Source organism: Gouania willdenowi, chromosome 6 (assembly GCF_900634775.1).
Source record: "Gouania willdenowi chromosome 6, fGouWil2.1, whole genome shotgun sequence".
NCBI classification, from domain to species: domain Eukaryota; kingdom Metazoa; phylum Chordata; class Actinopteri; order Blenniiformes; family Gobiesocidae; genus Gouania; species Gouania willdenowi.
The window spans coordinates 71,455,197-71,461,196 of NC_041049.1; positions in this window are offsets into that span (position 1 = coordinate 71,455,197).

Below are 6,000 nucleotides of genomic sequence, written 5' to 3' on the forward strand. Positions count from 1 at the left end.
CCTGGGGCTGCACGGTGCCACAAGAGAAAAAATAAAAATAAACAGCAGAGTTCTAAAGTAGCAGGGGTTCAGAAATGACCTCGCACGCTGCCTCATGCTGAGAAGAAAATGTGAAAAGTTCACTGTGGTTTAGAGGACCTTTAAGATGGAAATTCCAGCTAATATCTGCTGCTGCATAGCACGGGTCTCATGGTCAACCATAAGTTGATCAGATGGACTAATTATTTAAGTGCTGCAACCAACATGACATGTGAGCAAGCCTAAAAATACCCACATCTTTAACAAACACATGAGCAGCCACCCATTGGTGACGTAGAAATGATGATTGAAGTGAACATATCGTCAGTCATCAGAGCTTTGAAGTGACTGTCGTTAGTCCAACATGAGAGGCCTTATGGCATGAGCTGAAGACACCAGCATGACATCACTGTGCCCATAGTCACCCTCCAGTCTAATTCAATATGCACACTTTACCCACCAAACTCAAACAAATATCTATTTAGACGCTGTCTTTCTGAGTGAAGTTTATGTGACGTCAGAGCGTTGCAGAACTCATAACGCTGCTGGAAAAACAGAAAGGCAAAGCCACCAATGTTTGTTTTTAGAGTTGTTTTTCCTTTATTCATGGAAGAATCCTGAGGGTTGACAAACGTCGTCATAGAGTCAGTCACAGACTTTATAAGACCAGGATTATCTTTTAACTCATTTCCCGCTTTGCAACAGAACTATCATCACATATGTTTATTTCTATTTTTTGACCCAATTAAACCAAAATTTAAAAGTGATGGAAATGGAATACAAACACATTGTAAAATAAGGAACATTTCTAAGGAGAAACAAAATCAAATTTTCATAAAATCATAAGAATAATGCTGGATACAATTTAATGTTATGGAGCATGGTAAATCGTGCAAGAAGATATTGCGATATTAAAACATCACAAAACGTATGTTGAGGGTACGAGGGCAGAAGGAGGGATGGTGCAGATCTACTACACACCACATTGTTCTGCTTTGGTTTGGTTCAGGATTTTTCAAATCTCCAAAGTTAAGGTCAAATAAAGACACGATTATTTTTCCAACTACTTTTTTTTGTTGTCTTTTTACCTTTTCAAAAATGTTAATTGTATTGTTATCACAAGCCCATTATTGTCCAACGTATTGTAGACTCATAGTCCTACCGTAGGAGCAAACACTAGCTACGTTTCCATTACAGATTTTCGCAAAATAAAAGCAATATTTCTAAATGTTGACAAAGTATAATTACGCTTTGAATGTGTTTCCATTTAACATTGTTTTGGGGGAGGAGCCTCTTAACTCCCATAAAATCTCATTCTGCTAGACTTTGTTGTAGAAAGATGGACGCTCAGAACCTCCTTATAATATTCTATATTCCTTTATCATTTCATGTCTAATGTGGCAGTAATAATTTTTAAGCATAATAATAACAGTCTCCTCTACTGTTTACATGTACCACATCATGTTTCCTCAGAGAGCAGTGGTCATGTGACCAGGTACGTCACACTCTGTGTCGTGTATTTGCAGAAAAAGCTTCTGCGACACATTTCAATATCAAAATGTCTGAAATTCCTCCTCATGAAAGCGTAAAAACTTTTTAGTCATATTTAAGTGGTTTTTTCTAAATTCAGGTGTTCCATTACTAGTTTTTATTGCGTTATTTAGATTTGACACATTTCCGAGGGTCATGGAAACACATGTAGCTACTGTCTACTGGTCCTGTTGAACAAGCAGGTTTGATCATACTGTACCTGACTAAAGACACAAACACTGGACAGGATTGTAAGCACATGTACTCCTACCATGACTTTATATACAGTCTAATCCGCCCACAGTGCATGTTTTGGACACCAAATATAGAATAACTCACGGTTACCAAAACACCAGATAATAATAAAAATCACTGGATGGAAACCTGTGGCTCCCTGGAATTGTCAACAATCCACAACAAGTATACTAATAAATAATATAATATAATTTGGGGACTTCTTGAATGTATTTTATTTCATTTTGAGACGTCAGATAAAGACAGGACATGTCTGCTATTTGACAACATTAGCTTGAATTAAGGGTGTGGTTAGGCGGGCAGTTTGAGACATTTTGGCTCTTTGATGTCCCAATTTTACATAGTATATACTGTATATACAACATTAAACCAGTAAACGTGTCAGGTGAGGATTTGTGGACAACAGCTCAACAACATCATTGTAGAGGGAGTTGTTACAGACAAGGAGTCGTTCCATTTCACGGCGCCTGTCAACCTGGAGTCAAGGCCATGTCATGTGTCGGGTAATGTAGTTTAAATCAAAAAGGACAAAATGTACAGTTGTTAATGTTTTGCTGAAAGAAGATGAAATGTGAACAGTAATGCTGACTTTATAACGTGTACAATGAAGGAGGGATAATGTTGCACACATTGTGATTTATCAGAAACCAGATGAGTTCAATCCACGTTGACCTCAGTCCGTCTTTAATGCAGCCAAACAAAGAATAAAGCAGCAGCTCTGCTTGTTATATATCATTTAAATGTATACGTTACAGTGATAAACTTTGTTTATTTATCATACAGTTTTGTTGTTTTGTCATCTGGTCGACTAGTTCATTGCAATCCAGAACTTTTCAGTTATTGTTTTTTTTAATTTCCCAATTTCATTGCAAATTGAAACTGAAATAATAATAATTAACTTTGATGGAGACTGTTGTCATATATAGTGAATTGGCCAGAGTCAGTTTCCATTGATTTGACTTCATTAGCAAATCTTCAATTTTTATCACAATTTTGTATTTTGAGTTTATTCTTAAAATTTCAACTTTAACCTTGTCTTTTGAACTTTTATCTCAATATTATATTTAAACTTTATTCTCAAAATTTCAACTTTATTCTAGACATTTCAACTTTAATCTTAAAATTTCGACCTAAATCTCGACATTTTGACTTTATTCTCAACATTTCAACTTTAATTTCAACCTTTTGACTTTATTCTTGACATTTCGACTTTAATCTTGAAATTTCAACTATATTATCGACATTTCAACTTTATTTTTGACATTTCGACTTTAATCTCGACATTTTTATTTTATTCTCAACATTTTGACTTTAATTTTGAAATTTCAACTTTATCCTCGACATTTCGACTTTATTTTTGACATTTCGACTATATTCTCAACATTTTGACTTTATTCTCGACTTTTCGACTTTAATCTCAACATTTCAATGTTATTCTTGCCGTCTTAACTTTATTCTCAACATTTCGACTTTAATCTCAAAATTTCAACTATATTATCGACATTTCAACTTTATTTTTGACATTTCGACTTTATTCTCTACATTTTGACTTTAATCTTGAAATTTCAACATTATTCTTGACATTTCAACGTTAATCTCAAAATTTCAATTTTATTCTCGACATTTTGACTTTAATTTTCAAATTTCAACTTAATTCTCGACATTTCAATTTTACTTATTTAACTATATTTTTGACATTTCAACTTTATAATCGATATTTTGACTTTAATCTTGAAATTTCAACTTTTTTCTGGTTTTGCCCAAAACTAATTTATCCCCCGTAGTTTAGCATTTCACAAACTAACATAAGATTATGTGATAAAACCATATTTCAGGTTGAACCAAACTGACTGTCATCATCATCATCATCATCATCATCATCATCATCATCATCACTGCTGGACTACAACCAGCTCGTGCTTCTGTCCAAACTCATCCTTTAGTCTGTGAGTGAAAGATAGAAAGAAAATAAATGGACAGACGTGCATTTCCTGCCAGAGCGTTTCTCTAGAGCTGTATTTATTTTCATATCCATTAACTGATCTTTTTCAGGCAGCGGTCCAGCAAAGAACCTTCAAACCCCTGAGGTTCAGCTCTGCGGTCAGACACTGTTAGTGCACGGACATCCTTTTCTCTTTTCTTTTAAATCAAACACACTGACAAGGCTGCCGTAGCTTATACGTGATGAATAATTCAAACTGGATCTTATGAAGAAAGCCAAAGGTTTTTAGACAGACTATACATTTGAGGTACATTACAATAAGAATGGTTTAAAGTGTAATACCAAAAAACATCTCTCAGGGCCATGAAGAAGTTCATGAAGAAAATGCGATTACGGTAATATTTAAAATGTAAAATAACATCCACTTTTTATAGATAAATAGACACAATAAATAGATAAGACAGGTTCTTATCATGCATATAGGTAAAAAAACAAAAACATTGTTGCATCCAAACAGACATACAGTACGTACTCATGTTGTAAGGTTCCTGGTTCCTATTTCCTGCCAATAATTACATATGAAGCGTGTCATTTACAGGACGTTTTAGTGCTGGTTGGCTGCTGTTTAGCACACGCTGTGATGCTTCAGTGTACCTGATTCTTTGACATAAATAGCAACATTGCCTAAAGATGTTTGAGTTTGACACAAAACCTCTGGTTTTCAAAAGGAGAAGGAAACGATGGAGGTGTGTTTTAAGTTGAGAAGGAAAGAAAAGTTCTTTCACACATTGAATCAAAGACAAAACACAACATCTACACAGGATTTTAACAGTGGTCATGTAGAGATATTATAAGGACATCGATCTCTGTAAACAAAGACAGGCTGATATAATAGTGTCATTATGAAGCGTGAAATTAAAACAACTGTAACATTAAAAGTATATTCTTTACAATTATTTGGTTCAATATTAACCAGTAAAATCCAACCATTGCCAAACAATAATGTCATTATCAGTTAATCAGTCCGATATGTTTGATTGAAAAATAACTATTCTAATAGATTAGCTTCAAATTATTTTTTACTTTAAAAAGAAATGATCCAAATATAATACACATTTATCAACAAATACAAATGGTTTTCAGTAATATAACAACAGTCTATGTATTACTCTCAATCATAAATAATAATAAATAAACTGTTTATTAGAGACATCACATGCTAAATGCTAATACAGGTTGCATGTGAACATTAACCCAATAGTAAAAATCAAGTACATTAAATATTTCTTAAAGAAGCAGGTCAAATTAAAGTTTACTATTAAGTGAGTTTGCATGTCTAAGTAGTTCTATCTCTTTGTTAAATAAAGATTTTCAATTTATTTCCCGTTGAACAAATTTAAACTCTCTTTGTCTTGTTTTTTTCCACCTATTTCATAATTATGGATAAACAACATAATCATCCAACAACAGAAATGTTAGTTAAAGCTTCTGCTCAGCATCTATGTCCTCAAACTCTACTTTTTTTTTTCCCCAGAAACTCTCCGTCAAATGTCCCGCGTATGATTTCATGCAGCACGGATGTGTCAGAGTTTATCATCATGATGATGTCACATGATGTTTCTGGGCCTGGAACGTGTAATAAGTGAAGATGTTATGAAGCATCACTTTATTTAGTGTTTTACATAACATCCAACCTATTGATATTGTTATTGTTTCACTCTTGACAACATCTATAGTAATATTTACAATATTATTACCAAAGCCAAAGAGGTAATATTTTAACTAGTGTTTAATTATGTGTTTGTTTGTCTGTCAGCATGAAGAATTACATTAAAAAATACAAATACAGATTTTGACCACATTTTAACCAAAGCTAGACCTTACGCCATGGAAGATTCCATTAGATTTATGAGGGCATCCAGATCAATACATTGATTGTGGATCAATTTAAAAAATCTAAAAATTCCTATCTCTCACCACTGACAAAATTTCAAAAATTAAATTAAATTAAATTAAATTAAAAACCTTTGTTGCATAAAATGAAAGTAGGAGCACTGCTATGTAATGTATTTAACAAAAAATACAGAGAACATTATTACACATAAAATTTTGTAGGCTACATATTTACAGTGTGTAGTTCACATCAGGTGAGGGGGGTGGGGTGGGGGGTGGGGTTTATTGCACATACAGTAAGTATATGTGTGGTCAGCGTGCTTATGGCTTTGGGGGTAAAATGTTTCTGAAATTCATGTCTT